We start from the raw sequence: 9181 nt of genomic DNA on the forward strand, positions 1-9181 counted from the left end.
AAATAGTAGGCTACTCAGTTCAACAAAACATGTTTATAATCTATTAAACTGGGTTTACACCAAAGTTATCAACAAAATGTTAATAACTTAATCCCTATATACGGTATATTCTATTAGATTGAACATAACTTATCATACACATGATGAACATAATATGTATTTGTCAAGTTCCGTTCAATGTAATAGTATCTAAAAGGATTAAGCTATTAATATTTTGTTAATAACTTTGGTGTAAACCCAGCTTTAGGCTATAAATCAAATCAAAATCCATTTATTTTCAAAGACAAATTACAATTTGTATAGGCCACTTCATGAGAAAATTACATAAATTATTACATAAAAAACATATAATCATACCACATAAAAACATGAAATCATCACATTAACGTCTTACAAATAATTCTCCATATTAAAGGCAAAATATTCATCATTAGTATAAAGACAGGTTTCTTATTAGAAAATCCTTAATTTTAAGTTTATATTCACTCACTAGTAAGCCTCTTTATATGTAACGGTAACTGATTATAAAACCTAATAATTGCACAAGCCCTAAAACTCATATGACTAGATTTAAACCGACAATATTCGTTTCTATGTTCAACCTATTTCTTGTGTTGTGCGAATAAACATCAAAATGACTAGAGAATGAGAGCAAATTAATCTTTATAAATAATAAACATTGAAAAATAAAAATACATGTCAAACACATAATTCTCAATCTAACAAATAGCGGTTTGCAGTGCTTAAGGGGAGAAACATTACCGTATACATGGTTCTTATTGCTCTTTTTTGTAACACAAAACGTGAATGGAAATCACTACAATTGGCCCATAATATTGTTTCCATACAAAAGGTGTGAATGAACGTAACTATAGTAGACATTTACTAAAAAATTTACTAGGAAAAGACACACTATTTCCTTTTATCTTCTCAACATAAAAACACCTCTTGTTACCTTGCGTTGGGGATAGTGCAGTCAATAAAATAATGGCAATAATTATATACAAACACATACCAAAAAAATTGTGACTGTGGGAACTTTTTGTATGATGAATGACTTCATTGACATTCTCTACACAATACAAATAAATAATATATTAACAGTGTACAGTTAAAATGTTTAATAAGTCTAAATCTATCCAACTCGACTGTAGTTTCATATGCAATTCAATTTGTAAGTAATATCACAAACAAAATTATTAAATAGTCGGCATGATCTAGTCTAGCCTACTCCTATAGACCTACTTTTATATTTTGTATCCTCAGTCGATTCTGAACATTCTAGAGGTTATTTCAATGAGATAAATATTCTCACACATACCTCATTCAATTTTCGTAAAAGTACCAATTGGAATGATAATTTTATATTGATAGAAATCAATTTGAAAAAAAAAACACATCTATTCCTGCAGTGGCAGACTGGCTCTTCTTGAAATCTTGCCTCTCTCTGTCATGGCTGCCCTTAGTTCGCCGTGTAACACATTGAGAGCGCTGTAAGCACACCAACAGCCACTCTATAGTTTACTATAATAGCTCGTTGCTACTTGCTAGTGGTAAAACTGCTTACGAATACGAAAAGGCAGTCGCCATTGCCATTTTTGCTCTATCCCATCCCATCTTTCACACGCGTTTACATTGAATTTGATAGTTTTGCTACTGTAATTTTAATTAAATAGCAATTATGGGGGGTTGTTCCTAATTGTTGTAATAATAATGCCAAAGGCTTTTGAACGTTTCGTTTTCCGTCTAGTAGTTCAAGAAGAAGTAAAATTTAGCTACAACATTTTAGACGTACCAACTACCAAGTAAAAACCAACTTTCAGACTGAGGTTAGTTTTACAAATTTTATAACTTCAACTTATATTATTCTCTAACTATAAATTGAAAGTTGAACAAGTTAAAAATGTCTATTCTGAATTAGAGATCGATCCATTATAACCTAGCTTTTCAACTTGAAAAATGCTGAGTAACTTGTAGATTATAATTTGGGAAGCAAGCCTTGTTATGGTAGCTTATTTTAATTTATAATAAGAGGAATGATCTCACCATATCTGAAATCAAAAAATAGATTCCACTACTATAGTTTCAATAAAGTTATAGATTATTATATGTTAGCAATAACAACTTGCAGACATTATTATGACTGTGATGAAAAGTCTCTCAACAGTCAATGTTTGCAATGAGCCCTTCATAGCCCAAAAGATTTGCTTCAGTACAGTAAGTTAATTTTTTACCCAATAAAAGTCTTTCTTAGTATAGTAAAATTACTTTGTAGTTGATATTAATAAATACCCTAATGAGTTTAATCACATTTAGGCACATTACTATCTTGGTAAATTATCAAAAATGGTGAAATACAATAACTAAAAGAAAGTACATCAGTGGCCATTTTTTGTGTATTGGAATATGGGCTTCAGTACACTCAACAATAAATTTTCCACTTTTCAACCGTATTTGACTTATAATGCATGATTTTGGACCGCCTTGACGAGCCGAAAAGAATGAAGTGTAGCACGATGAAATCTGAGCATTGTGTCAGAAGTTATAAGTGTTTGAAATTTTGATCCTTGCGGTGACCTTAAGCGCGCCTCTCCACTAGGAAATACTGAAATGAAGTGAATCTATCGGGTGATTCTCATAGAACATAATCTTATAAACTTATGTCATTGTGCGAAATATCAATGTGAAGACTATGTAGTTGGTGATGATGAGTGAAGCTGAAAATTAGGTGTTTTTCCCAATACAAGGAGCATTGTTGTCAGGTGTAGCCTACCTGGAAATCTATATGAGATAGAGCGCTCAACCTGATCTCAGATTGTAGAGCACAAAAATACGCCCAGAGTGATTTTGAATTATACATCTAAATGGTAACAATCAGAAGATATTGTTAATCAGTAACTAAAATTCATCAAAATTGATTATTTCTTCTAATTTCACTTATTTTTGAAAAATCATAACTCAGTACTCATCAGAGATAGAGAGTTCCGAATGATCTCATTTTATTCAGAACTTCATAATCTAGAAAAAAGGCGAGAACAAATTTTTCTGTCCGATTACGAGATTTGGCAGAAATAGCTAAAAACTGGAAAATGAGCCGAAAATACGAGGTTTTTGGGCCACTCTGTATCTAGCACAAGGAAATTTTGCATCTAGAAATTGGTCCTGGACTTCTCTTATGTACCCAAATAATATATTTAAAAAATCAGAACTACAATATAAATTGCAAGCACACCTCCTTTTTTATGTCTATATTGACTGGACTATAACTACAGATGAGTGAGGCAAATTTTTATAATTCCATCATCAAACTAATATCCCAAAACGATTGCAACCAGAAATTTTTCACCAACTAACTGGGGTGGTAAAGTAAAGTTTCGCCCCAAAATGTTCAACTTAAAATCAGTTTGTACTTTGAATGAAATCATTTAGTCCTACCTAGCAACTCAAGTTTGAAGGTTTTTATTGATGAAGAGTGTCATCATGTCTCCTTTTGAATAACTTTATTATTTTTGTGGCAAGTTTTTTGAATTGTGAGTATATTGTGAGGAAGGGTTTTTTTCACAAACATTATTGAAAATCTGGGAACCTGAATCCATTAAATTGAAATAGGCATTCAAACTTTTCCATTTGCATACATGAGCATTGATTATATTTTCTTTTTTTTTCAGGTTATGAAAACTAGTGGAATTGTTGGATCTTCAAATATTAGTGGAACCTGTGAAACTGGCAAATGTGATGTAGAGGATGGAGTTGCACATATTCATGAGGTTAGTAATCGAATTCCTATCATTTGACTGAAATTATTGTCTGAAACACAACTTTTTCTTTAATAGCTGCGCAGCTACAGGAACAAGGTGGCACCTATTCTATAGAATAATACCGTACAATTGAGCTTTATGTAACACAATAATTTATATCATTCTGATACTCCGAGACTGCAATAGTATAAATATAATTCTATTTATACTCTGTCCAAACAGGCATGAGCCGCTCATGCTTGCTAAAATTTTATCAGTACGAATTCAGTTGATTCTGAACTTGTTGACTGTTTGTTTCGGAAGTAATTGACTGTATCCATGCAGATCTCTTGCCTATTCTAGAATCTTGGGCATAGTCTATCGCTTACTTTTTGTCTTACTTGTCTAAAAGTAAGAAGACTGCCAGGGAACATGATACGCTGGCAATGAAGCCAAATACAGCACTAATAAAACAAAATACCGTATGCAATCTTCTCTAAGAAAATATTGTGTTTTAGTGAGTTCCTAACAGTGTTAAATTGTCAAAAAATAGTTGAATTTTAAAAATAGCTCCAAGTTTTCAAAAAATGGCATATGGTACAACCAAGTTGCTAACGATGCAAAGTATCTGGGTATGACCTTGTACGTGAAGCTTCGCTGAAGGCTCATGCCGAGAAGAGAGATCTTGAAAAGAAGCTTTATTGGCTGAGCGGAAGATACTCCAACTTTCCAATCCGAAACAAAGTACTCAGATATTGAAGCCAGTATGGATGTATGGTTTACAAATTTGGGGTTGTACCAAAGACAGCAACATCAATGTCATACAACGATTCCAAAACAAGGTGCTGAGGAACAATGTGGATTCTCCTTAGTATGCCAGGAACAGCGATTTTCGTGGAGACCTGCCTGTTGACCTGATGTCTAGAGGGTGCGGAGAGGCAAGAGGGGCGATCCAGCTGCTAGGAATCCAAAAGGAGGAAACCATTGCAACTAGTGTAGTGCTTGTTCAAGTAGTGTCCAGTGAAAGAGCAGAGCAGTGATTGCGTGAAATCTAACTTTTAGTGCAGTCAATAGGTGTACTTATTAATTCAACAAAAACAGTAAGAGCTTCTAATGAGAAATTCGCGGTTTCATTTATCAAGTAGTATGTTAGGATAGAAAAAAATTGCTCATTAGTATTTATACTAAAAAGTTGTAGTATTGAAAAGATTGAATATATAAAATAGCTATAGAATATAAATATAGAAAGCTATACACCGTGATTCAAAAAGAATACCACAACTTTGAAAATTGATCTCTGCAAAGAATAAACGGAGAGTGGAGCACTATCCGTCATCGATTCGAGGAAGCTCTAAAGTTTTTTTAGTTGCATATTCCAGCAGGATGGAGCACTACTCCATTGACACTCACTCATCTGTCCGTGCCTATTTGAATGAAAACTATCCGAAGCAATGGATCGCCGCCAAGCAGCTCGAGACAGAGCACTTCATCACTGGCCTCCAACAAGCCCTCACCTCACCCCTGCGATTTTTTTCTATGGGGGTACGTTAAAGATGAAGTGTATCGACCTCCTCTACCAGCTAACATTGAGGAGCTCAAACAAGAAATAACAGCAGCTATACAAACTGTTACGTCCGATATGCTACTGTGGGTGTGCAACGAGTTAGAGTATCGTATTGATATCACTCGAGTGTCTGGAGGGGGTCACATTGAACATTTGTGAACTTGTTTTCTAGTGAGGAAAATTTATTTTAATACCCTTCATTTTGATTTATAACCCAAGTTTCTATTATGTTTCCGAGTCGGCATGGCTCGAATATAAATATAGAAAGCTATATTATAGAAGTAACTGCCGAGATCCACATGCCACCTTTAGGGCCGAGACACATGAGGCGTTTTTAAGACGAGTCGGCGTGGCTCGACAGGACAGGAAGCTCTCCGATTGGCTAATTGATTTGAGGTATCAAGAATCAGCCAATCGGAGAGCTTCCTCTTCTGTCATGGCGTGCCGACTCTTCTGAGATACGTCTTTTGTGTCTTGGTCCTTGGGCTAGTCAATCTTAAGGATGATGTTGAGAGATGAATGAGCCTTCATTTTTGATAGTTTACAAATCACCGAGTTTTTGGTGGATTAATAATATTCACGATTCTTGGTGGATAATATAATCACAATATTCGCAAGGAATACTTGAATGAAAACATTTTTGAAGCGGTCACCCATCCAAAAGCAGTACCGAATGCTTGCAGCTCTTATAAAGCACTTGATCCCTCTCATTTTTGCAATCCTAGAGTTTTCTCTCTTTGGAATCTGTTTGCCAGTTGTATGTATTTTTCTATCAACAGAAAATAGACATCTCTATCTAGTTCAGTTAAACCTGAGCTTTCTATGCTATACACATCTTCAAAGTTGCCACTATTGAATTTAATTTTTACTTGTAAAAGAATTAAAAATGTAAATGTGTTACATTCACATACATCTTCAATGCTTACTTTTTGTATTTAATAGATAAATTATAGAAACAGTCACTGGGTGACATGCATCTTTCATGCTTCTCTATTAGACTTTTGATTGTTAATCTTGTAAAGTTAGCCATTTTGTATTGATTTACCTACCAATTTTACTTGTAAGAGATGCTTCTTATTAACTTATTATTGTATTAGATGATTGAATTGTTTCATGCAAGAAGTGTATCAGACCATCTAATAGTTACAATCTTATTTTTAAACACTATTTTGATAATAAGTTTCTTCTAAATTTCATATAAATATGCAATTATGGCATATAAATTATCTACTGAAATTATTCATTCAGTGCTTTTTGGTCACTTGAGCTATTCAAAATTTAAAGTTTAAACATAGAAATCACAGAATGTTGATAATTGGAAAAAATGGTCTAATGCCCCTTTTGCATGGAGCAATTCAACTACATAGCATCTTCAAGCTATTGTCAAATCCAATGGAAAAATAAAAGAAAGATTTAGAAAAAAAGATTTACTGGAAAAAATTACAAATAAAAAAAATAAAATGAAAAATTACTAAAAAATAAAAAAAATAGAATGAAATAAAAAAAAGATGAAAAAGATTTACTAGAAAAAACTACAAATGAAAAAAATAAATAAAAAAAAGATTTACTAGAAAAAATTACTAATAAAAAAATAAAATGAAAAATTACTAAAAAAAATTTAAAAAAATAAATAAAAAAAATACTAAAGAATGAAAATGATGAGAAAAATACTAAATGAATGTAAAAATTGTGTTTTTAATATAGAAAAGATAATGAAAAGAAACTGAGTTACATGCATATTCTATGCTTAACCTATAGATTACTCAATTCATGTTACAACTGTTCAATGCTCTGTTGATTGTTAATTTTGTAAGGACAGAGTTATTGTCTAATGATTTTCCTTCTTATGTAAAAGATGCTTTTTATTAACTTATTATTGTATAAGAGAATTGCTTGATCCAAGAAGGGTATCATTCCATACTCAATTAGATGCAATCTCATATTTAAATCTATTCTTATATGAATATTCTTTCAAATTTCATGAAAATATGCAGTTATGGCATTTAAATTATCTACTGAAATTATTCCTTCAGTACTTTGGTAACTTGAGATATTCAAAATTTAAGATACACTCATAAAAATGTTGATAATTGAAATTAAAATGGTCTTATACCATCTTGCATAGAGCAATTCTCAATTATTAGCATCTTGAACCTATCATTGTAGAAAATGAAAAGTAATTGTAGGCTATTACTTGCATCTTCTATGCTTCATTTCTATACTAATCCATAGTTATTACATCTCCAATGTTTCCTCGATTAAAAGTCAATTAAAAATGTGGAAGAAACCTGTTCAAAATATATTTTGTAGATGTGTATAGCATGGCGTGCTCAAGCTATTATGATCAGATCAGATCAAATCATATTTTCAAATATTTTATGTGCGACTTGCACTTGGTACTCCTATTGAAAGGGTGACCACTCATGGTCAGTCAAATTAACTCCAATTTATATTCTTGAAATTCACTCCACAGTCGTTCAGAATATTCCTGAAACTAAAGTTCATCCATCTCTCATCATTATCTTTCTCATGCATCATATTATATTATATTCTATCCATGCACAAGCCTAAGTCTCATTAGAGCAACAATTTCAGCAACGATAGACGATAAAAATAATTATTGACTGAGCGAAGTGAGGTCTAAGATTCAAGTCGATGGTTTGACATTTCTCTTAATGTTTAAATGTTTGAATGTTCAAATGTTTATATGTTGCGCATTTACGGCGAAACGCGGTAATAGATTTTCATGAAATTTGACAGGTATGTCCCTTTTTCAATTGCGCGTCGACGTATATGCAAGGTTTTTGGTAATTTTGCATTTCAAGGATAATATAAAAGAAAAATGGAGCCTCCTTCATACGCCAATAGGTATTAGAGTAAAAATCAGACTATAGAATTATTGATCATAAAAATCAGCTGACAAGTGATTACACAGATGTGTGGAGAAGCCAGTCTATCGCTGTATCTCCATAAGGTCTATAGTTTCAATCAGGTACTTGTGGATGAAAATACTGCGTGAGGTCTACTGCTCACAGAACTACTAGTAAAAATCTTTTGAGATTTTGTGGTATTGATACAAGATACAATAATTCTATTTCAGACGGTTTGTCTTGTAGAAAAGCTACTTGACATAACCTTACATCAATGATCAAACTAAATTTGAATGATGGGTGTGGTACAGAGGCGAGCAAGGCCTAACTCTGGCTAGTAAAGGATATCGTCATCTCATTCAAACAAGCAGACCCTGACACCCATATGGATGTATGGAATACAGCTGTGGGGCTGTGCCAGCAAGAGCAATGTGAATGTTACTCAACGGTTCCAGAACAAAGTTTTGAGGAACATCGTTGATACTACAAGCTTCATCCGAAACGATGTGATTCACATAGATCTGGAGGTGGAGTTTGTCTTATCAGAAATTGGGCGCTTCGCACGCAAGCATGCAGACAGGATACAACGGCATGAAAATGAAGAGGTCGTTCTCCTACTTGACAACACACTTATGCTGTGCAAATTGAAGCGGACAAAAACTTTCAAGTTGTGTAGTGTTGTGGAGTGAAAGTGTCAAAAGCAGAGCAGTGTAAAGTGTGAATGTGTTTATACATAACTGTATTGCATCCTTTTTACTATGCTGTATTTGGCTTCATTGCCAGCATATTATGTTTCCTGGCAGTCTTTGAACTTTTTTGACATGTGAAACAAAAAGTAAGCGATAGGCTATGCCCAAAATTTCAGAACAGGCAGAAAATCTTCATGGATTCAGTCAGCTAGTTCCGAATCAACTAAATTTGTACTAATCAAATTGTAGCAAGCAATGGCGAAATAGCATGATCACTGCTGATATGATGACTGACAATGGAACTACCCATTGTAAATGAAC

The 9181-nt window shown here is 33.2% G+C and overlaps 1 long non-coding RNA gene across 1 annotated transcript in view; it reads left to right on the top strand.

Annotated features, from left to right (window-relative positions):
• The first annotated feature begins 266 nt into the window (after positions 1-266).
• Positions 267-9181, top strand: part of LOC111047382 — an 18738-nt gene continuing 9823 nt past the window's right edge. The window contains exons 1-2 of the long non-coding RNA XR_005570367.1: positions 267-1829; positions 3669-3767. This is a non-coding gene — a long non-coding RNA (uncharacterized LOC111047382). The remainder of the gene's footprint in view (positions 1830-3668; positions 3768-9181) is intronic.

This window comes from Nilaparvata lugens, chromosome 1 (genome assembly GCF_014356525.2).
Source record: "Nilaparvata lugens isolate BPH chromosome 1, ASM1435652v1, whole genome shotgun sequence".
Taxonomy (NCBI): Eukaryota; Metazoa; Arthropoda; class Insecta; order Hemiptera; family Delphacidae; genus Nilaparvata; species Nilaparvata lugens.